At 36.7% G+C, this 26,397-nt stretch overlaps 1 long non-coding RNA gene and 1 pseudogene across 1 annotated transcript; one reads left to right on the top strand and one right to left on the bottom strand.

Annotated features, from left to right (window-relative positions):
• Positions 1 to 5,159: 5,159 nt before the first annotated feature.
• On the bottom strand, positions 5,160 to 8,857 carry LOC102494741 (uncharacterized). The gene is made up of 3 exons (XR_334465.1): positions 8,704 to 8,857; positions 7,377 to 7,453; positions 5,160 to 5,200 (listed from the first exon to the last, which is right to left on the bottom strand). It is a non-coding gene; the product is annotated as an uncharacterized LOC102494741 (long non-coding RNA).
• An 11,056-nt stretch (positions 8,858 to 19,913) lies between these two features.
• LOC102468847 (PC4 and SFRS1-interacting protein-like) lies at positions 19,914 to 21,472 on the top strand (annotated as a pseudogene).
• The last annotated feature ends 4,925 nt before the right edge of the window (positions 21,473 to 26,397 follow it).

The following is a 26,397-nucleotide window of genomic DNA, read 5'->3' as shown; positions in this document are numbered from 1 at the left end:
TATGTTCAACATAAAAAATATTGGGAAAACAACAGTTACCAGGACTCAAGGAACCGTGTGTTTGAAGTGAGCCTTACAAATCTACAAAACCATGAAGTTGCATTTAGGAAATTCAAGCTAATTACTGAAGAAGTTCAGGGCAAAAACTGCCTGACTAACTTCCATGGCATGGCTCTCACCCGTGACAAAATGTGTTCTATGGTCAAAAGCTGGCAGACCATGATTGAAGCTCATGTCGATGTCAAGACTTATAGATGGTTATTTGTTTCATCTCTTCTGTGTTGGGTTTACTAAAAAATGCAACAATCAGATATAGAAGACCTCTTAGGCCTGGCATCAGCAGGTCTGCCAAATCTGGAAGAAGATGATGGAAATCATGACCCGGGAGGTGCAGACAAATGACTTGAAAGAAGTGGTCAATAAACTGATTCCAGACAGCATTGGAAAAGACATGGAAAACTTGTGCCAATCCATCTACCCTCTCCATGATGTCTTCGTCAGAAAAGTAAAAATGCTGAAGAAGCCCAAGTTTGAATTGGGAAATCACATGGAGCTTCATGGTGAAGGTAGTAGCTGTGGAAAAGCTACTGGGGATGAGATGGTGCCAAAGTTGAATGAGCTGATGGATATGAGCCACCAGTCCAAGAATCTGTTTAAAGTTCAGACTTTTAATAGTGACAAATAAAAAGTCCTATTTGTGACCAAAAAAAAAAATTGTTTTCAGACTCCTTTTAGAAAAGAATATATGAATGATATTCAAAACGGCCCTTTCTCAATTACCAGTAACATACTTCACACAATCCTAATGAATAACTGCAGCTTTCTTTGAGTTTTTAAAAGTTCCATGTTTGTTCTTGCTTTCATTTAAATGATAGATTTCAAGGCCACTAAGATGTCCACTTTTCTCACTGTCTAATGTTATATTGTATATATAGAATCCTTTCACTATTAACTAATTTTTTTTTAATGTTTTCCCCACAGTACAGTATGTGTTTGCTGGAGAGAGACAGAGAGAGGAAAGGTGAAAATCACCCCCTGGGGGGATAGTCATGACACAGCCTCTTCTCCTTCATTCTCCTCTCAGGATTTTGGGTACACATGTACATGCATCCAGCATGGTTTTCAAGTCACAGTGTTGGGGACTTGACAGGTTATGGGCCCATGGGGATTCGGTCCTTAACAACCATGTCACCTGCCGGTCTCAACTGAAACTTCTTTTAAATACAAAAGATATATTTTAAAAAATGTCAGTAGGAAGTATAAATTTTCAAAATTACCATGTAAGATTAATTTTAAGCTTTTACACTATGCACTACTGCAGATTAATATTTATGGAAAAAAAAAAGGGTTTTGGGGCCAACTTATAACTCAGTGGTTTTGTACCGGGCATAGAAAGCTGGGTCCCTAAAGACTGACTGGTTCAAATTTCGGCCCTGATAATGTGAGAAACCAAGCTAGCCACATGTGACTTGTGTGTCCCAAATCCTGACCAGGAGAAAAGGAGGAAAAGAAATTGAGGCATGCCTTGTTGGGAGGTGCTTTCCCTCTCTCTCTCTCTGGGGAGTGCACATCTCCTTTGGCAATGAAAAAAGAATGGCTTTCTGCCTTCAGGAAATTCAAAGGATAATACAACAAAAAATATTGAATGGATCCATATGAAACTGATATTTTTGTAGACGGAAAACATCCAAATATTAGCAATTCATATGATGCAATTTATGAAATGCATGTACACAGAGTTCCTGGTTGATAGCAGCAGAATAAATATTGTTTTAATTAAGTAGAGCTACATAGTCCACTGCATAAGGCACATGTAGCTACTGTACACTTGGCATTTTGCTAGTGTGACTGAAAAACTGAATTTAAAAATTGTTTAATTTAAATTTAAAGCTTATAATCTATTACTGAAAATGTTATAACTACACTTGTAACAATTCGGTAATTATTTGGGAATCAATTTTGCAAGGCAAAATTTTACAAAGTCTAAATGGAGATAAAGTATTTCTGATGAAAATATAGTGTCTAAGTTGAGATACACTGTAAGTCTAAAACACTAAATTTTAAAGATTTAGTATTAAAATTAAAATAGCTCATAGTTTTATAGTATTATATGTTGGCATAATATTTTGAAGCATTAGGTTAAGTTAAAATATATTATTAATTTTTTTTGAGAGAGATTTTTGCTATAGGGTGCATGCACTTGCCAGAAAGACAGAGAGTGACAGAGAGACAGAAAGCAAGAAATCACCCCCCAGGAGGGATGGCCACATCGCAATCCCTTCTCCTCCATTCTCCTCTCGGGATCTTGGGCACACATGCACATGCACCCGGTGAGAGTTTAAGCCACCGGGTCTGGGACGCAGACCATGATCGACTATGTGGGAGTCCAGAGACATAGCCATTACGCTAACTGCTGGTCCCTCCCCACCTCCTGGCATGAGTTTAAGCCACCAGGTCTGGGACTCGAACCACAGTTGACTACATAGGAGTCCAACGACACAGTCATTATGCCAACTGCTGATAGCTATTATTAAAAATTTTTTCCCTTGCTTGTTTTCACTTGTTATAGTATAGCTACTAATGTAATTCTATTGGAAAATTTTAGTTTGGATGCTTGTGAAATTACATGGAAAAACAGCACTGAGAATAACAGACTTTTTTTTTTTTTTTGGAGAGGTTTTTGCCATGGGGCGCGTGCGCTTGCCAGACACACAGAGAGAGAGACAGAGAGACAGAAAGCGAGAAATCACCCCCCAGGGGGGGATGGCCACGCCGCAGTCCCTTCTCCTCCATTCTCTCTCAGGATCTTGGGCATGCACGCACACGCACCTGGCATGAATTTTAAGCCACCAGGTTCGGGATGCGATCCGCGGTCGACTACATGGGAGTCCAGCAACATAGCCATTACGCTAACTGTTGGTCCCGAGAATAACAGACTTTTGAGAGGAATTTAACATTTAACTTCACATGGATAAAAAAATGAAAAAAATGGAAAAGAAAACATTACATATAAAAGTCATACAACCTTGTCATCATGCATGAAGGAATTGGGAGAGAGGATTAAGGACAGAGTACCGTTGAGAAAGAACCTTTTGTTCATCTAGTGTGAAGGAGGAAGTGCCAAGACCAGATGCCGGCCACAATGAGGCTACACAGAGTAGTACTAAGTGCTGAAGAAGGTTGAATGAGTATGGGAATGGGGATTCAGAGATGGGAACACTTGCAGAATAGGTAGGCTGTAACATAAACAAATCTGTAGAATGAGTAGATATGGGAGAAGAGAATGGGAGAGGAAACATCAAGAAGAATCCCAAGATTTCCAAATTTGGCAAATAAAGAAGAGGAAAACCAATGGGTGAGGTTGGAAATATAGTAAGAAACCACGTGTCTGGTTTATTCGGTATTCGAAATGACTGGAGGCCCTCCCTCTGCATTGACCTGCCAGGAGGCAACAAGAACTATTAGTCTATTGGTAAGATGTGTGAATCACTGATTTTGAATAAAATAAAATGAGAGACATTTCTAAAAGAATACACAGAAAGACAAGAACAAAATAAAAATTCTCATTAAGCACTATTGCTGATTTGTTATCAGGAGTAATTTTTAAATATTAACATGAGTACTATGAGCATTAATTATTTAATCTGATCAAATAATTGCACTTACATAAAAGTTCGGGGAAAAAAGAATTAGCCTAAATAGAACCAATATTCTTTTTATGGGGGGAATTGAAAAAAATATAATACAAACTGATTATCACTTTTATTCATTAATATTATAAACATTTAGTAATAAAATTTAAAATGCAAATCTTACAGAATTCTAACATAGGTCAGAGCTCTTCAACTGCAGGTAACACTTTTATAATGAATGACAGTGTCTTTATTATAAAATGCACAAATGTAAATAACCTACAATAAAATATATTTTTCTCTTCGTTTTTGAGGATGCTGAAACTTAAGTTATATAACTATATATCTGACTCTAAACTCAATTTAAGAACTGACATTAATAGGGATGAAGTCTTGGATAACCTGTTGACCTTTGTCTACGACATCTGGCAGAAATCCATGAAAACTACCGCATAAATGGATAGGAGAGGAATGAAATGCCTGTCCCATGGATTGGCATCTTAGATGCCCTCATGGAATATGAAGCATTACGGAGCTCCAGTTATATTCTTGGGACAGGCATTAAATTATTTCTGTATATTATACAGCAGCTCCTTTCACTTTTTGCAGAGTAGCAAATTTAGCTTCTTTGTACAGACTTAGAACTTATCCAAAGAATTCATCTTTTTACCTCATATTTCTTAGAAATTTAATGGGTGTATGTTGTTTTCCTATGCGTTTAGCTCAAGCAACATGTATCTCAATGTTAACTTTTTCTGTTTTAGATATAGTAAAAAAGGAAATTCTTTGAAGAAAGAAAGGGATTAAATTTTTTTTCCCTAGTGCTTTCTTGAAGGTCAGGGGCTTTAATCTATGAAAAAGTAGTGAGCAGTTACTTGTAACTTGTGTGAAGCAGCAGCCAGCCTTAAAGTAGTCCTTTCCGGCTAAAGGATAGAACAGACACTGCTGGTGTGATCGTTTGGGCTGCCTTTAGTTTCTTTTAATCAAATTGTAGATGACAGAATTTGCAAACTTGTTATGTGTTATTACTTGTACTGATATCATTTAAAAGTGAAACTCTTTATCATGAAAAAAAAAGAACTGACATAAAAACTATATTTTGCTTTAAATAATTTTTATCTAAAAAAACTGTAGTCACAGTTTTGAATGAAATTATGTGTTATGCCTTCTATTTCAAAGACTAAAAAAATTACATTTGCTATTTTTCTTGCAGTTAATTGTAGATATGTAAACCACTGTGAATCTTTGTTTAGAATATATGAGGGGAGAAGTTACTTTAAAAAAACAAACAAACTGGCCATTGTTCCATCTGTTTTTATTTAAGTGTTTTAGAGTTTGAGGATGGAATATAAAGTTACATTTTTATTAAAAGAAGAGATACATTTCAACTGTCTTACATATAACAACCTGGGATACAGATACTTAGTAGATTTTCTAGAAAAATAACTTGCTAAATTTAAACTATGTTTACATTAAAAAATTATTGTACTTTTTAACTTCAAATTAGAAAACAAACCCAAAACTTACATTCATGATTCCTCGGAAGCTTGAATTTTTTCAATAAGACCCTAACATTCACAAATAGGGAAAAAAAATCAAAATATTTATTTTTGATACAACCTCAACAGATTTTTTAAAACAAAATTTAATTAAGTTACAGATTTATACTAAAAGTATTATGAAAAAATTAACCCTCATAAATTTTCTGTTTTAGTAGCTGCTAAACTTATGTTTTAAAATAGCATATATGAAAAAGTATGATTAACAAAAACAAAAGACATTTGAAGTAACTTTAGGTGTTCCTAGTACTTCTTTGAAACTTATATAGAAAGGGCATAACCTTCTATATAGAATATAAATTGTTTTTCTGCGTATACTTTAATATATGATAGAAATACATTTCCAAATTTTATTAATTAAAATGGGATGAACTCTTAAAGTGTGAAATCCATATTAATTTATTTAAATATATTGAATATATAAGCATATTAATTACTTGGATTATATTTCCATTTAGTTTATGGTTAAGTACTATACCAAATGGGGGCTGGCAGGTGGTGTGGTGGTGAAGATGTGGTAGTCTGATATGGCTAACTGAGGTTCAAGTCCTGGACCTGGAAGCTTGCTTTCTCACTCTCCCTTTCTCTCTCTCTCTGGTCAAATTGAAGATGAATAATTTTTAATAAAATTACATAAATAATTCTTTAAAAAATACTACACAAAATGTGTTACAGCCTACAAAAATCAGAACAGAATGCACTTGCCCTGACATAAAGTAAAAATGGAAAGAACCTACATTAAGTATAAACAAAATATCAAATTGCAAGTTTTCAAAGGACCATATTTTTATCTTTAAATCAGCTAGCACAAAACAACTTGTATTAGTAAATGTTAATAAAGTGGATCAAAACAAAACAGCAAAATACTTGGTTAGTAAAAGCATTAAAAATGACAGACATACTCTCAAAAAAAAAAAAATGACAGACATATACTATTTTATTAACCCGTAAAAAAAAAAAGCATTAGAAACACAAGGTACATACTTCTAATTTTCTTGTTTTATTTTTTCCAAAAATTATCAGTTACAAATTATTTAAATAATATAGTGATTTGTTGGCATATGTATAAGTAGTGAATACAAAATGAATTGGCTTATTACTGAATTTTTCCATTTCTAGAGATTACCCTATGAATAGGTTCTTATGATCAAGGAAAAGTTTCTTCTTCAACAGAAATAACCATACATAGAGTTCTTCTCTCTCATTCCTAATCTGTAGTTCATGGGTCCACTGAATAGGAAAATTTTCTAAAATTGGATCAACATAGGCCAGTAGGGAAATTTTTTTTATTCTAATTTCTATGTCAACACAGGAAACAGAACATTTGATGTTTAAGAAATCTGCTTTTGGAAACAAACTTATCAAAGCACAGTAATTAAAGTGAACTGCATATTATTTTCAGGAATGTGAACCGGTAATTTTCTCTATGTTTTATGGTTGGATCTGTATACAATGAGAATCTAAACACTGATTTTTTTCTATTTAAAATATTAATGGGCCAGCAGGTGGTATGGTGGTTGAGGCAGCTAGATCCCACATGGCTCACTGCAAGGTTTCGGTCCTGAATTGGCTACTTGAAAAGCAGCACACATACATCAGGCACGTGTGCTTACATTCTCCAAATCCTGAACAGAGAAATGGAGAAGGGATTTTGGTGTGGCTATATCCCATGAAAGGAGTGTTTTCTTGCTTTCTCTCTCTTTCTCTTTCTTATCCTCAAGTGTATGTGGCCTCTAGCAAATTAAAAACAAAACCAAAAACACATGAACATTAAAATTGTTTTTCAATATAAGTATTACTCGATTTTGAGAATGAGATGAATATTGAAAAGAGTAAATATTTTACCTTTATATTTCCTGAATAATTTAATTAATTATAAATAAACTAATTAGAAAATAATAAAATATAATGATTTAATTGTAATAAAATAATTATTTAATTTTACTTATTATTATTTTTCTAATTTGACCAGAGAGAGACAGAGAAAGTGAGAAAGCAGGCCACCAGGTTCAGGACTCAAACATTGATCTGCCCTGTGAGAGTTCAGTGCCTTAATAATCACCATGCCACCTGCCAGCCCTAATCAAACTTCTTTAATCTTGCATAGCTGAGTGGGGATAAAGGCTAAATGTGTAACACACCCAGATGTTCCTTCGTGGAAGATCTTCATTAAAAAACCACTTACCAGCATATGTGCTTACAAAGTTCCCCTCCTTTCAGAAATGTGGAACAGTTACAAACATGAGGATTTCCAAGAAAAACCTTTAAAACAATAATGTATACTTAAAAAAAGGCACCAGTTGATTTTTAGAGTTAAAGCAAAACTAAGTTGGTATATAATTGGATTAAAGATATTTTAAAAGGTAATTTAGTTTTAGTGACTCCAAGAGGTTGAATAAAATCTAAGCTTTTGACACCAGCCTCTAATGTGATTTTTCACTTCATTCCTTGCTTTGGTTGATAACTTACGTTATCAATGAAGAAGGTTTTTGTAACCCACACTCAAGTGGGTAAAAAGAAATTCAATTTTTAAAACTAAAAAAAGAAAGGAAAATGAAAAAGGTAAAAAAGAAAAAAAACCCGATACATTTCTTACTGTAAGGAAATTTTGTCTTGGGACAGAGCATTTTAGCTCATTTTGGAATTTTGTTTAGTAAATTTGAATTGGTGAAGGTGCTGGACATGGTCAACCATGGCTCAAGTCCCAGAGCTGGTGACTTGCTTTCTCACTTTCCCTCTCTCTCTTTCTGGTGAGCGCATGTGCGCTATTAAGAATTTTTTTAAAAAATTAATAAAATTAAGTAATTCTTTAAGATTTTTTCATTTTATTGAAGAGGAGTAGTTCTACTCATCAACAGTATATTGGCAAACATGACTTATTAAATACACTAAGGGTTGTGAAAGGAACAAAGACGTCTATTTTAAATGGGCATAGATTGGTTAGTAAACTCAAAATTCATGGTACTAAATCAGCTTGCCAAGTCAGTTTCTGAGCGGTAGAGTGGTGCCTGATTATTCAGTAGTAAGGGCGGACTATGCAAATATAAGGTAACCATGGACCTTCAGCAATGTGTTAACTTTCCAAGGCGTCCCCACCGAAGTACTCCTTGAATAGGGCCACTTTACAGCTTCCCAATGAGGAAGGACTAAAAGGAAACCGATTTGATTCAGCAACTATTCACAGTATATAAGCAGGTCGTAGGATTTTCATTTCCTCTGATTAAAAGGCCGAGTGACAACTAACAACAGATGGAAGAATAACAAAACCCAGACCAATTATTCACGTAAAACTGACACTTTCAATCCTAAAAATCGAGGGCCCGCTATGTTACAAAAATCGGAGCACTGTGAGGTCCTGACCTCCAGCAAAGAGAGCGACTAGATTTCCCTCTGCAACGAACACGTCTGCAGCGTCTGGGGCACGCGCAGGAATGAGCCTGTGGGGTGAGGCGGGCCTGGGGGTAGCCGGGGTCCGCGGGTCGGGAGAGAAATTTCAGGGGGGCGGTAGTTACTCGGAAATCCCTGTTTTCCGGCTCCTCCTCCCGCAGCAGGAAGCCGGTGGGGCCCATCTCCCTCAGGAGGTAGATGCTGCTGCCCAGCGCCTGGTCTTGGAGCCCGCGGAGGCCCTCGCTCAGGTGTCTTCGCCTTTCGTAGCCCGGGCGAAGCATCCTGCCTGGGTGCGGGCGAAGGCAGCCGCTTAGTGAAGCTCTCTGAGGTGCCAGCCGGTCTCCATGACGACGGCGTGCTGGTCGGTTGCCTTGGCGACGGCGTGATCTCCGCGAGGTTCAGGCCTGCCTCGCGCCGAGCTAAAGCTGGCGACAAAGGTGCGGGCGGGTGTGGACTCCGCAGCTCCCACCAGCCTCTGCTCGTTTCCGAAGAGACGCTCCTCTGGCGAGCGTTTCTCTGCCAATAGGCAGACCTAAGAGCTGGAGGCCAAGAGCCTAGCTGTCAAATCCTTGCCTGGTTCCTCGAAGGTGGGGCAGGTTAAATCTGCGTCAATAGGACAGCCACAAACCTCGTTACAATCTGTGCTCTGGATGCTAAAGTTATCCCATAGTGACTCATCATCTTGATCAGAAAGCCCAGGGTGATTGTTGGCATTCAACATTGTTTGGCAAACATTTTCCGATCTCTCACAATGTGCATAAGAGACTGAGGGAGTCTGTGTGGGAAGATTTAGAAGACAGGGAATCTAACCACTGGGAAGCTAGGTCCTTGCGGGGTGTGTGTGTGTGTGTGTGTGTGTGTGTGTGTGTGTGTGTGTTGGATGGGGTTGGATTAAAGTGAGGAGAATGTCTCTAAATTGCATATTTGGATATGGGTGGGTGTTGGAAGTGGTGGCACAGAATCCATAATGTCTATGACCTCTAAGTCTACAGATCTCTAGCCTATGGAATAAGATTTTCTAGGTATGTGATCTTGATTAAATACTTCAGATTGTCTCTGAACTTTGTTACGATGTTATGAGGGGAGAGAGCTGGAATAAATTATGAGCCAACATTTTAAGCCATAATTATTGAAAAAGATGCCCTATTACTGGAGAATCTTTCTCAGAAATGGAAAACAGAAGATAGCACCACTTGTTGGCCCAATAACACAAATGAGGGTAGTGGATATTTATCCTATTTTATTGTACAAGTTATAACTAGACTAACTCAGGAGCAGGAGAAGAGAAAATGGCAAAGCTACGACATGACAGCTAACAGAAATGGCAGGTTTCACATGTGAGATGTCTGGATGAACACTACACCAACCCTAGGGCTACCGTTTTACTAAATCTAATCTAATCTTTTAATACTATAACAACTAAGATACATACTACTGAGTTGTTGGGAAATTCATGATGCATTTTTGTATAGAAAAACAGAAAAAATACATCATACATCATGACTTTTCTGAAAACCCTATGGTATACTCCCAAATTTAGCATCAGTTTAATGGTGCTGGATGTTAAAGTATAATATTATACATTAGGGGAAAGACATTATATTGCGAGTAAAAGAAACTAAATTGAATTCACTTATGTACTAACAATTATAATTTGAAAGATTCAAAATAAATGAATGACAATCCATATTTTCTATATGACAGGATGGGTTGGGGTTCAGTTCAAGGCATTTTATTCAACCATCATTTTTTTCTCTCTGCATATGTGTGTTTAGGTATAATATACATGTACATATAGTTATTTTAGAATTAAAAAGTGGGGGCTGGCAGGTGATGTGGTGGTTAAGGTGCTGGACTCCCACATGGCCAACCACAGTTCGAGTTTTGAGCTTGGTGGCTTGCTTTCTCCCTTTCCCTTTCTTGCTCTCTCTCTCTGTCACCCTCTGATCAAATTAGAAATAAAAATAAATAAAATTTAAAAATGGAATTAAAAAGTGAATATAAGAAGTAATTTAAAAATTATAAAATATTAAACTCTAATATTTAACTTGTAATTAGGTAGTGATACTTGTTCCATGATCAACACCATTTTTACAAAGCCCACATGCTTAAGACACAATAGTCAGGTAATAAAATACAGGTTCATAAATTACATTTTGGAGGATGGTAAGAATATTCATGCTTTCATGCAATTTAAAAAGAGAAAGCACAGATTGTAAGACAGAACTTCAGCCTGATTGTAAGACATTTGTTTTTATATCTGTCAATTAAGACTTTAAAAACATGTTTATAGCCAGGTGACTACCCCATATGCTTGCTTCATCTCTTAAGAAAGTGACAGAGCTACTAATATTCTACAAATATTAAATTAGAATATTAATTTTCTCCTTTAAGTTCACAGTATTCCTCTTCATGGTATATTTTGAGACATATTGTAGGGAAGAGGGAGGTAGTTACTGCTAGAAACAAAGATTTCTGACTTTCATGAACTGATAAACTTGAGTTTCAAGGATTATTTTTTCGCTTCTTTAGCAATACAATCAGTCATAAAAGGTATCTATTGATAGAGCACTGTTTCTACAATTTAATATATGAAATGTATGTCAGAGTAGTAGACTTTGGGACTATATGGAAGAGGATGCCCTGGGAAAAGTAACAGAAATCACTGGACAAAGCCTGCTGCCAGTCTACATGGGTATGCATGTGTTGAGGTGAGGGTGGGAGTATGTGGAGGGATGGATTAAGCATTCAGTTGGGTGATGACAGAGAGAAACAGGCTGCTAAGAAACTTTAGATTTTTGCATGTCTAATACTTGGGCATATATCCAGAGTTGTCTGTGGAAGACAGGAAAATGAATTGGATATAAAGTCCTAATTCTAAAGGATTAGGAAAGTGCAATGATTATGAGTTTGTGTTTACCTCTACAGAATGGATACAAAAGAAAGGCAAAATATTGGTATCTAATAACAAAGATACAGAATTCATTGACTGGAAGCGAATAGAACCAAGAGCTTCAGTGGGAGTTGCCAATATGAACTTTTTTTTTTTTTTTTTTTTTTTAGATTTTTGCTATAGGGCGCATGTGCTCACTTGAAAGACAGAAGGAGGCACATGTGCTCACTGGAAAGACAGAAGGAGACAGAGAGACAGACAGAAAGAAATCACCCACTGCAATCCCTTATCCTCCATTCTCTTGGGATTTGGGGCACACATGCACTCACACCTGGCATGAGTTTTAAGCCACTGGGTCTGGGGCTCAAACTGCAATCTATGTAGAAGTCCAGTGAGTAACCATTATGCCATCTGCTGGTCTCAGCCAATATTAACATACAAAAAGCTAAATAGGACTCAGTGGTCTCCAATAGGAGCAGATTGTCAACAGTGCAGAAGTGACCAGCAAGAATCTAGGGGATGTTGTGTGAATTCAAGGTGCTCATCTTCTGCTTACAGACACAAGATTACATAAGCTTCTTCAGTTTATTCATATGCCTGTATACTTTTTTGGGACAAATTGGAAATGGGTAGACATTTGAGATTCTATATAATTTATCAATAATAAGATGGCATTACCATTCTCTTTACCATTCCTATTTAAAAAAGAGTATTTATGGGGCCAGCAGATGGCATAATGGTTACGTTGCTGGACTCCTGCATGGTCGACCATGGTTTGAATCCCAGACCCAAGGGTTTAAAACTCACTCTGGGCATGTACGCATGTATGCCTAAAATCTTGAGAGGATAATGGAGGAGAAGGGATTACGGATGGCCATCCCCCCTGGGTGGGGGATAACTTCTTGATTTCTGTCTCACTGGTGAGCACACATGCCCTATAGCAAAAATCTCTCTTAAAAAATAAATAAAAAAGAGCATTTACTCCAGAAAAGTGTGCATGCTTACCCCAAAATCCCAAGAAGATAATGGAGGAGATAGGATTGTGGCATGACCATCCTTTCATTTCTCACTGTTCCTCTCTCCCACTCTCTCTCTCTTGTCTGCCTCTTGCTGGGGGGAGTGCATGCACCTTATATTAAAAACTAAAAAAAAAAAAAAAAAAGGCAGAACTTTCGCTAGTTGGGGCAGAAGAAGAAACAAATGGAAGCATGATTCTCTTGCTGGCTTTGGCTATGGAATGAGTGACATGACAAGAATTTGGGGGTCTCTGAAAAGAGAGAGAGAGAGAGACCTCTGGCTGACAGCCAGCAAGGACATGGGGTTCCAAAAGATATAGAAATGAAAAACTGGGTTTCCTAGCAACCTGAGTGAATTAGAAAGCAAATTCTTCCCCAGAACTTCCACATATGAGCACAACCTGGCTGAAATATTGGCTTTAAACTTGTCAGACACTGAGCAGCGACTGAGCTGAGCCTGGGTGCATTTCGGACCTACATATCACTGAGTTAGTAGATGGGTATTCTTTTAAAGTCACTTAGTTTATAGTAATTTCTTAGGTAGCAATAGAAAATGAATATGGGACCACTGGCAAATGAATAATTGCAACAACCAGTAGATGAACAAACGAATGGAAAAGCATTGACTGACGAAAGGTTGAGTAAGTGAATGTATGTACCTGGAAGTTTACCTCTGTTATTTCCCAGCATAGGGTTGAACAATAGAATCACTCTGGCTAATTTTAAGTATAAAGGTATCTAACAAAAATTATCTATATTTTGTACCTTACAGGGTGTCTATAAGGGTTTGATTTCGTCTCACCCAAATGTGAGACACTCAAGAAGAAAGTTGTTTGCTCAGGACCTAAGATTTTTCTGGCAAACATCTCTCTGAGTTGTTCAAGAAGCATAGACTAGACATCACACCTCATTGTCTTTGCTGCAGGAAAAACAAAGGACTTCATAACTGTATTGCTAGTTGGGTTACATGTACTTAAGGACGTCTCTTCTGCCCTTAAAGTCTTGTCAAAAATTAGTTGTGCTTTTACAATCTAGAGGGGAAAACAAAGAAAGAAAGAAAGAAAGAAAGAAAGAAAGAAAGAAAGAAAGAAAGAAAGAAAGAAAGAAAGAAAAAAGCTAGTAAATATGGAAAGTTTGTATTAGTAAATTGGAGAGCTGCAGAAATGTGGGTAGGAGGTTGGAGAGGGTACAATGGTTTGACCACCCATGAGGGCAAGAAGTTAAAAACAAACGATCAGAATAGGAAGAGTCTAATAGCTTTAGGAATGATTGCTCAATAAAAACTTTCAATAGGAAATTTGAAAGTTGAAGTTAAAGATTCAGATATATAGCAATTTGGGAGCAAGATGCAAACTATTAAAAGGAAAGAAAGAAGAGTCTTAGGTGGCATAGTGGTTAAGGTGCTGGACTCCTACATGGCCAACCATGGTTCTTGTCCTGGACCTGGCAGCTTGAAATTCACATCAGATGCATGCCCAGAATCCTGAAAGGAGAATGGAGGAGAAGATATTGTGGCGTGGTCATTACCCCAAGGAAGTGATTTCTCACTTTCTTTTTCACTGTCTCTCTGGTGAGTACATGTACCCTATAAAACAAACAAATAAACGAGCAAAAAAACTCTCCAAAAAAAAAAAGAAAAAAAGAGGGTTATTCTAAGGTGTAGAAATTTCAACTATTATGATTTCACAAAGGAAGAATGAAGGTGAGGAAATTAACAGAGTCGAACAGAATAGTAAACATAGCTTAGAATAATGGAGAGAATTATACCTTCAGATGGAAAGGGCTTATCAAGTACTGAGCAGTATGAATGAGTAATTGTTCATATCTAGATATGAGACTGACAAATTTCAGAACACTTAAGATAAACCAAAATACTCAGTTGTTTGCAGAATAAAAATAAATAGGTACAGAGTCAAAAATTAGATATGCATCAGATTTTTCATTTTGAATCAGGGGATGCTAACAGACCTGAAGTTCTGAAGAAAAAAAAACAGTATTAATGCTAGAATTTTATATCTGTCTAAATTATCAAATAAATGCTGTCAAATAAAAGGACACAATAAGGTCATTTTGAAATGTGGGATTTAGAAAGCTTATCTTCCACACATGATTAATGGGTAAAGCATCAGAAGATTTGTCAGGAAAGTCAGACTTAATTTTATGTTATGTTTAAAATGATTACTACTATCACTATCTGACCTCATATAATTCTTTCTCCATTCTGTTTAATTGATTTTTTTTTTTTTTGCTTGAATGGTATCCTGAATTGTTTTTGCAGTAAAAGAATGAGCGGTATACCTTCTATAGTCTTGAATAACCCAGATAGTCTTAAAATTGCTTTCAAAGGTAAACAACAGCTTGGTTGCTCAAGAAATGCTTGTGTAAAAATTTCTCCTCTGACCATAAAGACATTGCTATATATCCTACAAGTGAACCGTGGTGTTTTTATTTTATTTGCTTGTTTTGAGTTATTCTTATCAATTATTTTCTTCTTTTTCATTGTGGTTCTCCATCTTTTCTTCCACTTTCTAAGAGAGATTTCCTTATCTATCCTTTTTATCCTAATGTTTATTTTGCAGCATATTTATTTCACAATACTTTAAAATAGTGTTCATTTGTTTTTTTCTACCTGTTGTTCATATAATTTTCCTTTCATCTTAGCCATTTCTTAGACTGCAGACAGTTATATCACCTTTTTTTCTTTTTATAACTCCATACTATAGTGAATTTCCCCAATGATATAAAACAGGTTTTTTTTATTTATAATTTATTTTTCAAATTACACCTTTCTTCCATGTCTTGAGAGGTATGCCTTTTTGTTGTTGTTACAGAATCTTTTCCTAGATACTCTTCTGTTTTGTTTTTAATTCATTCTTAATGGTGGTAATTTTTTCTAGGCTTGGTATTAACTCTACAAGGGAGCAAATGAAGTCTTTTTGTTTTGCCTCAGTTTCTACTTGAATTTGTTAAAATCTACCTATAAGCTGGTGGGATAGTTCACAGTTCAGTGATTTAGCAATAGAATAAGCCACGACTGTCTGTGATCCTAATGATGAGGGAAGTTACCTCTGTGGGGTTTCTTCTCATGCTGTGTGAAAAAATTTTTTCAGAGGCTTTACTCTGTGTGTTCCAACTTCCTTTCTAAGTCTGTTGCCCACAGCATCAAAGAAGAGCCTCAATTTTAGGGAGAAGAAATTCCTTACTGAAGGCACTAATATTTATTTTGTGTGGCTTTCTTTATTTCAAGATTCCTGACATAGCTATTCTTGGAATCCGTTTGCTATTCCTGTGCTACTGTAGTTCACAAGTTCATTGTGTTTTTGTAGATAAGCTTCTTGGTTACTAGGAAGGTCTACATGGTGGATCTTGGTTCCTCCGACACAGTTCTCATCAATTATTGCAGACCAGAGGTCCAGATTTTCTCCTATTTTGCATGTGTTTATTCTTTTTTTTTTTTTTGGAGAGGTTTTTGCTCTAGGGCATGTGTGCTTGCCAGAAAGATAGAGAGACAGAAAGTGAGAAACCACCCCCCAGGGGGGATAACCACGCTACAATCCCTTCTCCTCCTATCTCCTCTTGGAATGTTGGGCACACATGCACACGTGCCCGGTGTGAGTTTAAGCTACCAGGTCTGGGACTCAAACCATGGTCAACTATTCCTTATGCCATGAAAAAGTCAAGTAGAGTTAGATGCCTTTGTTTCAACCACCAACTGCATTTAGGAATCTCTAAGCACTACATTTTATGAAATGTGCTTAGAACACTTAAAAAGGAATACTATTTCTTTTAAAAAAAAATTGGAACATGTGAAAGGATAAAATTTTGATTGTCAAAATTTTCTATAGGGCTTGATGAATTAGGTAAGGTGGAATTTGGCTCATTATAAAGAAGAACTTCTGGACAATTTCAGCTTTCCAAAGATGAGCTCTATCACAGAAAACATTAAGAGCACACAGAATGGGCATATTTCATGGATACTGTGGAAGGTTTACTTTCACAGGTAGAAAATGTCCTAAATATTTCCTAAGGAATATTTCAGCCTTTAGAGTCTATGATTATGTACTTTCAGTTTTAAATTAAAAGACAAATCTTAATATATTGTTTTCCAGAGAATTTAAACTTGGTTCACCTGCATACAAGGTATGTCTAATTCAAGAAGTAATATACAGTTTTTCAGTAGCATTATTACTCTTGCCTATAGATAGAATATTTTAAAAATATTATTTTGGTTTTTACAGTAAAAAAATCATAACAACATTTTAGGAATTCTCTAATCATATGAAGAGGTCTTCATAAAGTTAATAGAAAATACATATTCTGAAAAAATTAAGCATAGATTTCAAAATGTTTTTGCACCAAAATAAATTCTTACTTTAATTTCACTTTTTCAAGAACGTTTTGCATTCTCCTTGTATATACAACTTCCAGTACCCCATGTGTAAATGTTAGTATCTTATTGAGGAATCTTTCTTGGCGACCTTGGACCTAATGGGCCATAATATCACCAGTATAAATATTTGACTTTAGAGTCTATGTAAATAAAAATATTAATATTAAATAAAATCAAATCTCATTTTGTCTTGTTTAGTTATTAACTTAGAAAATACATCCAGTCTATCTTGTCTCTTTACTATCCAGATGGTGATTTTTTTTCCCATCCAGATAGTTTATTTTGGCACTATTTTCAACTTCACAGCAGGAACCAAATTTAGCTAATTTAAATATATTATTGAATATATTAATTTGAATATATTATTGAACATTGCCTTTGTAAAATGACAACACCTGGACTTCTCAGGATAGATCCATAAGAATATGATTATTAATAGAAAATCATGACATTCTCTGAACAGAGGAGTGAAGCATGTGTGTGTATGTGTGTGCGTGTGTGCTTTCAGAGTTAGCAATAATATATGGTACTTTTCTTATGCCTTGGAGAGAATCTCAATATTGGATGATTCCCATAGTGAATATCCATGTAAATATTATCCCACCTTTTGATCCAAAAGTTGTTTCCTGAACTCCATAGGTATAGTTCTACATAGGTCTGTGTAATGTTGGATAAGTGAAGAAAAAAATGTGGGCTCTACTGCACAGCTATATCCCCCTCTCAGTGACTCTCTCAGAATCTCCACTGACGGGAATACATCATGCATCATTGTACCTCTTTATAGCCATTTGGACGAGGAGTGGACAGCATTCACTAAGGATGCATAGATCTGTCTGATTTTGGTAGCCTGGCTGATAAAGATGATCTAGGCTTCCATTGTTGGATACTGAGCCAAGACTTGAAGGAAAGTTTGTGTGTGTGTGTATGTGTGTGTGTGTGTGTGTGTGTGAGAGAGAGAGAGAGAGAGAGAGATAGTAATGACATCTGTGAAGTTGGTATAGAGAGAAGAGTAGTAGGAGAGTGTGTGTGTGTGTGTGTGTGTGTGTGTGTGTGTGTGTGTGAGAGAGAGAGAGAGAGAGAGAGAGATAGTAATGACATCTGTGAAGTATACATAAACTAAATTAAGACTTGAAGGAAAGTTTGTGCGTATGTAATAACATCTGAGAGGTGCACACGTTCACACTAAGTTCAGAGCACTACAGTAAAGCCTTGTCAACCTCCATAGCCAAAGCTCGCAGAGCTAAGTGAATCTAAAGAACTCTGTAGCTAACCTCACAAAGTGCCATCTCTTTCATGGCCCCAACCCTCAGATTATTTTGTGATGTCTCAGTTATTTGTTACAATGAGCAGGTTTACTTGAACTAGAGTCTTTTTAGTTTTTTTGACCATATGAATGACTAAGACTCCACATTAACTTAAGGATTGTGGATATACAGGGAAAAGAAGGCATAGAATCGAAATGTCTTATAATCTCATAGGATATGAATGACAGGGAGGGGAAGGAGTCAAGCATGAATTCCAATTCCTGGGAGAGGTGACATAGTAGAAAGAACAGGGTTAGGAAGGGAAAATTAAATCCAGATTTTTGAAAATATCGATTGTGCTGTGGGATTTTCAATAGAGATGATATATCTAATTGGATTCCTCTTAGAATAATACATATTAAATAAAGTTTCTCAAAAATACATTTTTTTATTTTCAGAAAGAAGACTTAGTTGTCATGAAATGTCTATATTGAATTATAATTAAGGATGTTGATAAAGGTTTGGTGAATTGACATAGACTATGTCACAAGTATAACATTGTGGCATTGATATGAATCTGAAAGATTTCATTTATTTAGAATGACCTATTAATTGTGGCATTCTGTACTTTGAGCACAGAATTGAAATTCATAGAACTTGGATATTTTTATTAATTCTGTACTATATTTCTTATTTTATATCAATAATTTATAGTCTGTTTTAATTCAATGGTTCTTTGTATATTTCTTCTTTCATGTGAGCTAGTTACCAAGAGACTGATGAGTTGTAAACCACCAATAAAGTCACAATTTTGAAGGAGTAATTGAGGAATCAGTCATGAAGGTATAATGTCTCCAAGGTATGATCATTTAGGTGTGGAGGTGAACAGCTGGTTCTGTTACATTGAAACATTTAAAAACCAGTATCTTTCATTTTATTCTCAGTGAGCCAAGTGTCAAAAGCCTATTATTAGCTAGAGCGACAAGGTTGCTTCTTGGGAAAAAAACAAACAAACAAACAAACAACCCTGAAAAACATTAATCTAATCAAGTTAATTTTTAAAACCTCACTGAGGCCATACTGAAGAGATGTTTTGAAAGATTCGAACCCGGCCCTCCTTTCAGCTGTCTCAGGAGTGCACTGGGAGAGCTGAAGCATACTCCCCCACCCAGGTCTGGGAGTTCTTCTTTACTCCTCCCTCTCCAACCTTTCTCTGCCTGCACCACTTCCCTTCCTCCTGGACTTCCAACCCTTGGTCTGGTCCCTAAAACATGATTCAGGATTTAAAAACTAGAGACCTCATCCTTGCCAAGATGAGCAGTTATATCCTCATTGGTCAACTGAAGTGGATGAAGTTTCTTTGGAGCTGTAAAGCCACCCACAAACCATCTATTTTTGAAAAAAACATTTATTTCCATTTGTTGTTATTATTTAATGTGGCCAGAGAAAGAAAGAGAAAGTGAGAAAGCAAGCTGCCAGGTCTGGGATTCAAACCATGGTCAGCCATGTGGGAATCCAGCACCCTTAAGCACCATGCCACCTGCTGGCCCACCACCTATTTTCTTTTTAGAATTGATGAGACTGCCTTTTAAAGATGAAAGGATATATTTTTTTACTCAGAATATAAGGAAAAATATTTCTAACCTAATAAATAAAGTTTTAACGAAGGTTTATGGGAGATAGAAAACAATCCAAAAGTGAAATTTTCAACTCAATAAGCATTAACTAAAAAGTCAAACACTTCCTCTGATGTTGAAGTTGAAGACAAACTAGTGTTTCAAAAGGAGATACCATGAAGAAACAGCCAACCACAAAGATGTGGCTAAGGCAAATTGACATAACAACTCCCAAAGCTGCCAGAGAGGGAGGAAGAGAAATGCAGAAAAATTTAGCTAAACCAGGTAATATCAATCTTTGATTCTTTTTTCTTTTTTATTTTTTAAGAGGTTTTTGCTATAGGTCACGTGCACTTGCCAGGAAGACAGAGAGAGAGAGACAGAAAGTGAGAAATCACCCCCCGGGGGGATGGTCACGCCGCAATCCCTTCTTTTCTATTCTCCTCTCAGGATCTTGGGTACGCACGCACACGCATCTGGCATGAGTTTAAACCACCGGGTCCAGGACTTGAACCGTGGTCGACTTCATGGGAGTCCAGCGACATAGCCATTACGCTAACTGCTGGCCCCTCTACCTCTGATTCTGAAGAAGGAGGAGATGTTCAGGAGGGTGAAAAGAAGGGAAAATATATACAGCGCACAGAAGGAATATGCTGAAAGGCCAGCATGAGAAAGAAGCAGCAAATCGGAAACACAAGCAAGAGGAACAAGGAAAGAAGCCAGAAGTTAAGAAAGTGGAGAAGTGGGAACCAGCAGTTAGCGTAATGGCTATGTCGCTGGACTCCCACGTAGTCAACTGCGAGAAAGAAGCAGCAAATTGGAAACACAAGCAAGAGGAACAAGGAAAGAAGCCAGAAGTTAAGAAAGTGGAGAAGTGAGAAACATCAATGGAGTCACATCTTCAAAGGATACATACTAAAACAAAAAATTCACTCAAAATTGCCGACCTTGATGGGGACAGATGCATGGCGGCCTTGGATGAACTGGCTTCACTTCAGGTTCACATTGAAACAAGCTCAGAAACTTATAACTACAATACTGTAAAAATCAAGGGACTTCAAGTTAGTTAGGTTATCATGGAAAAGTCTACGATGTTGTATAACAAGTTTAACAATGCTTTTTTTTTTGGTTGGTGAAAGAGATTCTGCGATCACGTAAGTGCTGAATAAATTTCTTGCTGAACAAAGACAGTATGGAGAAGTGAATAAAACCAAAGATCAAGGGACCAGCAGTTGGTGTATTGGCTATGTCGCTGGACTCTCATGTAGTTGACCGTGTTTCCAGTCCTGGACCTTGTAGCTTAAATTCATGCTGGGTGCATGTGTGTGACAAAGATCCCAAGAGGAGAATGGAGGAGAAGGGATTGTGGTGTGACCATCCCTTGTGGGGGGTGATTTCTCGCTTTCTGTCTCTCTGTCTCTCTCTGTCTTTCTGGCGAGCACACACGCCCTATAGCAAAAACCTCTTAAACAAAACAAAACAAAACAAAAAAAAATAAAACAAAACAAAACACCAAAGATCAAGGGAAGAAAGGACCAAATGAAAACTAGAAAAGGAACAAACAGGCTCAAAGATTCTGAGTGAAGCATCTGAGGCTCAAGATAGTAATCAGCCATAGCATAGTGGGGATAGCAATGACAGAAACAAAGATAACCAGAGGTCAGCAGTAAGAAAAAGCCATCCAGTGAAGAGAGAGACTGAAATATCTCTGAAGGATTCTACACTACCTAACTAGGCTGATATACCTGGAACATAAAACAAACAAAACAACAACAACAACAACAACAACAAAAAACTCGAGAAGTTTGTAATGGTTTTTATTTGAAATATTCAGACTATTTAACATTTAAAAATTTTATAAGCATAGGTTTTGATGTTTAAAACTTTTTTTGAGGGAGAAAATCCCTTTATCTCTGTTTTAAAGTAAGTAAACATGATCATTAATTGCCCTTGCACAGCATTAATAGCTGCATTATTCAGTAATGCCGGGACTATGTGTGGTGGGAATCCATTTAGAAAATGTTGAACTGGTTTTCCATATGTGGTTGTAACATATTTTCAATGAGTGTGTATGCGTTAATTTGCAATTGGTAGAAAAAAGTTTCATTTGTAAAACCGCAATTGTATAAACTCCTTTCCCATATACCACAGGTTTTGTGCATAGTTTTTACAGATCTTGGCTTTACAAGATTATCTTTCCAATGTTTACAGGTTTTGTAGAAGTTAAGCATTTTCATGATAGACAAAATGTTACATATAAACAAGTACACTCTCTATCAAAAGTTAATATTAATCTGACAGTCTACAATGTGTTTCATTCTTCTGCTTCTTTGTTACAATGCGTGGCAACTAGATATCCAGCTGACTTCAAACTGACAATCCTGTGAGATACAAAACTTAAGTTATCTTTTAAAGGTATGTTAGGAATGTTAGTTTTGTGGCTGGAAATTTAGTGAAGTCACGTGACTTCCTTGCAGCAAAGACTGGGTGTATATGTAAGACTGAAACATGGCTTTAGTGTTCAGCCATCTTAATTACTTTACAGGCGCTAGTAACTAAAACAAAAAAGTGACAAGTTTCTGTTTTTGTTTTTTTTTTTCCCGAAAATCAAACTCATTAAGAAAGTCCTTAAATAATACTTCTATGTGGTAAGTGAAAATAGATGCTATATAAAGAAACTAACCTATTTGAAAACTAAATTTTAATTTTCGTTTCTTTATCACACATTAGTTGCTCCAAGGTAGTAGTTTGAAAGTCTACGTAGTGACGTAGATGGGCTAAACCAGGGTGAAGCAATGTCGACATTAGCTAAAAGATAGCATTTCTAAGATATTTTGGATATTGGATCAGTTGATGGTTTTCAATAGGTAGAAACCTGGGAAAATGACTTAATATACATATTTATAACATACATTGTATGTTTTGATCTCTTGAATAATTGTTTTCATCTATAGTTTTGAATTATTTTAGTAATTGGGGTTTTGCTTTTGAGAGGTCCTAGAATAGACCCCACCTTGTGAGGTAATTCTGACAATACATTATATATACGCCAGTCATCTGTTTGGTCCTTAATACAATTTTAACTTGGACAGATTTATTTTAGTTAAGTCATAGTGACAATGTGTAAACTTGTTTTGATTAAAGAATTTTTCTATCAAAAAGAAAAGAGAGAAAAAACGTCCTAAACCCACAAATACAAAAGAAATCAGAGTGGAGAGAATAGCAACTCAGTTTGGGAAAATGGAATGACTGGTGCAGGGTAGTATCATAGCACACTGGTGAGAGCTCTCTACTGAATTTGTGTTGCAAAGGGTGAAAACTAGTCTAGTTTATTTAAGGAATTTCAAAATAACCCGAAGATTTATGGGATCAGCTACCTTTGGCTATTGGAGGGTGCAGTGGAATGCGTTTTAAAATAAAGAAATTTGAGGATTGAAATATACTTAGGAAGGAGTTTTCCTCAGTTTCCTTTCCTCACTCTTAACATTTAGACAACTTCCACCAACCAGGTGAATCAGCAGAGATTTGTTCTCTGAAGGTGGTAGAACAAAGGATTTTTCATAGAGGGATACCAAAAATAACTGAAGGTGGAGGCATCATACTGAAAAAAGTAGCATGAATCCAGCCCTTTACTCTAAAATGAGGTAACTGGTTGTCAGACATGTCTTTGCAAGGAGAAGAAAGGATGATTAAACTCTAGAGAATTCATGCAACTCACAATGAAGGACCTAAATATTAATAATAATATATTAATAATAAGATTTAGGTTCCTGATGATGATATGGCCTGGCTAGGCCATTTTTGTAGTCAGAAAACCCACCTACCCCAGAGTTTCAAGCTAGCTTTTTCCTTTACTCATTATTAGAAGTGAGCTGGTAACCAAGGATAACAATATAAGGCAGAAACTTTACTATAAAAAATGAAGATCAAGCATGGCATAGTGGTTAAGGTGCTGGACTCCTACATGGTTGACTATGGTTCGAGTCCCAAAACCAATGGCTTGAAACCATGTCAGGTGCATGTGTGTGCATGCCCATAATCCTGAGAGAATGGAGGAGAAGGGGCCGCAGCATGACCATTCCCCTGGGAGGTTATTTCTTATTTTCTCCCTGTCTCTCTGGCAAGTACACATGCCATACAGTAAACAATCTCTCTAAAAACAAAAATAATAATAAAAATAAAGATCTCTGAACTAAAGGCAAAAAGCTTTGAGAAAGGTGTAGCTTCCACAAAAGGAAACATGAGAAATTTTGTGTACTCTTTTTAGAGAGATGTCCATTGCAACAATAAAAACAGTGGAAAAGAGATTTTAGCATTGAAATAATGACAACACTTAAGAGAATATAAGGGCTAAGGATAGTTTCCACACGATAAGGCAACCAAAACAAATCAACAAATCCAAACAAACCATATGCACCACCACAACCAACAAAATGTGATAAAATATTGTAAGAGTTCAAGAGGCCAAATATCTCATCAATAGAAATGCCAGAAAGAGACCAGAGAATTAAAAGGGGGAAAGAAAACATTAAAGAGACAATTTTTACAAAATTACCTGGAACTTAAAAGTGTAAGTTAACTGCTCAAAAGTGTTCCTCAAGTGTAACACATCTGTTGAGTGTGGGTGTGTAAGTTGGGCACAAAACCACTTTGAGAAATCACCCTGTATGTGTAACTGGAGTTACTCAATACCCACCTGTGCACTGTACATGGTGGCCCCAAGTGACTGGTCCAAGGCACATGAATGTAAATTTTTATAATCCTGAAGACCAATAAAATCCTACACCCTGTGCTTATGAGGGAGGAAAAAAGAGAGGAAGAGATGTAAAGATGAGAGAGAGACATGAGGAGAGACTAAAGGAATTGGAACCATCATTGTTTTAATATGACACTGAAGCTATATTATTGATAAGTAAGAAGCAATTATGATTGTAGATCCTTTATAAGATAAATAATGCCTCAAAGTTCGAAGGAAAGTAATTTCTAACTTGGAATTTTATACCTAGTCAAACGGTATTATGCAGATGGTTAAAAACCATTTTCAGACCCGAAAGATTTAAAAATATTACTTGCTATTAATTTTTTCCTTCCTTCAGAAAGCACCAGAGGATGGGCTTCTACAAAATCCAGAAGTCACCCGAGAAAGAGAAAGACACACAGGACGCAGGAACTCTCACAGGAGATACAGGTGGAGGGGATGTCTCCAGGATGATAGCTGCATCGAGAACACTCCAGACAAGAGCACTTCTGAAAAGTCTAAAAGATTTTTTTTTCCAACAAGATGAAATTGAGGGGATATATGATGTATCTAAAAGTTTTGAAAGTTCTTTTTGTATAGTTTTCAGAGTTTCTGGTTTAATCAATAACATGGATAGAAGAATTAAAACTTTATGAGATGCCTCTTCTGAGCCACCTCTTCTGAGGTGTCAGATGATCTCGGCCACATCTCTTTTGATGGCCTTTGAGCACTAGTTCTAGCCCAGCAGCAGGGTGTTGGAAGGCCCCTATGGAAGCCCACCCTGACAGCATCCCCTCCTATGGCTGGCATGTGTCTCTGGCTTTCCATCGCACTTGCTTACCTGCTGCTGTTAGGTGTGAATATTGTTCAGGTGACCAACATCCTGGTTGTGTCACTGGACTAATGGGGGTTCTTGGAAAGAGGACTTCCAATAAGAAACTTGGCAAAATCACAGCAAGTTGGTACAACTGAAGCTTGAAATTTTCCAGGAGACAGTAACTGGTGTTGATAGACTGTTCTTATTTTTTTTTTTTTTCCCAGAGCCCCAGTTCAGACCATTCTGAAGATGATCTGCAAGATGGAGCCACCAGCTGAGCCTGATGCCGTGTGGAGACCAGATTAATAATCACTCCTTCATCTGTTCTTGTGCTGTTTTCTGGCCTCTTTCTCCTTTCCTTTGTTCCTATTCTTCTGGGCTTTCCACCCCCAGTAAAATGTTTTACTGTAGGTCCTTTTCTCTAGAAAACCCCAGGCTTAAAGGCAAACACTTCTTCATTTTTGGCTCAAGAGGTAAAAATAGTGTATAGAAATGTGGGACCAGCAGATGGTGTAATGGCTAGGTCACTGGACTCCCATGTAGTCAACCACAGTTTGAGTCACAGTGGCTTAAACTCATGCCAGGCGTATGTGCGTGCATGCCCAGGATCTTGAGAAGAGAATGGAGGAGAAGGGATTGCGGCGTGGCCATCCCCCCTTGGAGGTGATTTCTCGTTTTCTGTCTGTCTCTCTCTGTCTTTCTGGCGAGCACATGTGCCCTACAGCAAAAACCTCTCCAAAAATAAATAAAGAAAGAAATATGAAATGGAATCAATTTTGTTAGCTACATGACTTTATAATGAGTACCACTGACATGCTCACAACATTTTAAGCATCGACTAGTGACTTAACTGCAAGTATGATATAACTTGTTCTTGAGGATGAGAGGATGGAAAAGATTAATGTGTAAGGTAAGCAGGAAGTAATGTTAATTCTTAACTTTTTGTAGTGAGGAGTAAATAGAAAAATTAAATTGTTTGAAGATATAAAAAGAATTGGCTAAAATAATTAGAAAGTATTTGCCTCTAGGAAAAACCAACTCAGATTTTTCAAACTACTCATTGAAAACTTTGATTGCAATGAAAATAAAAGTTAACTGGTTGCAC

Source organism: Tupaia chinensis, unplaced genomic scaffold (assembly GCF_000334495.1).
Source record: "Tupaia chinensis unplaced genomic scaffold, TupChi_1.0 Scaffold000225_1, whole genome shotgun sequence".
Classification (NCBI taxonomy): domain Eukaryota; kingdom Metazoa; phylum Chordata; class Mammalia; order Scandentia; family Tupaiidae; genus Tupaia; species Tupaia belangeri.
Note: the sequence above shows the minus strand (reverse complement) of the source record. Positions and strands in the feature narration are given on the sequence as shown.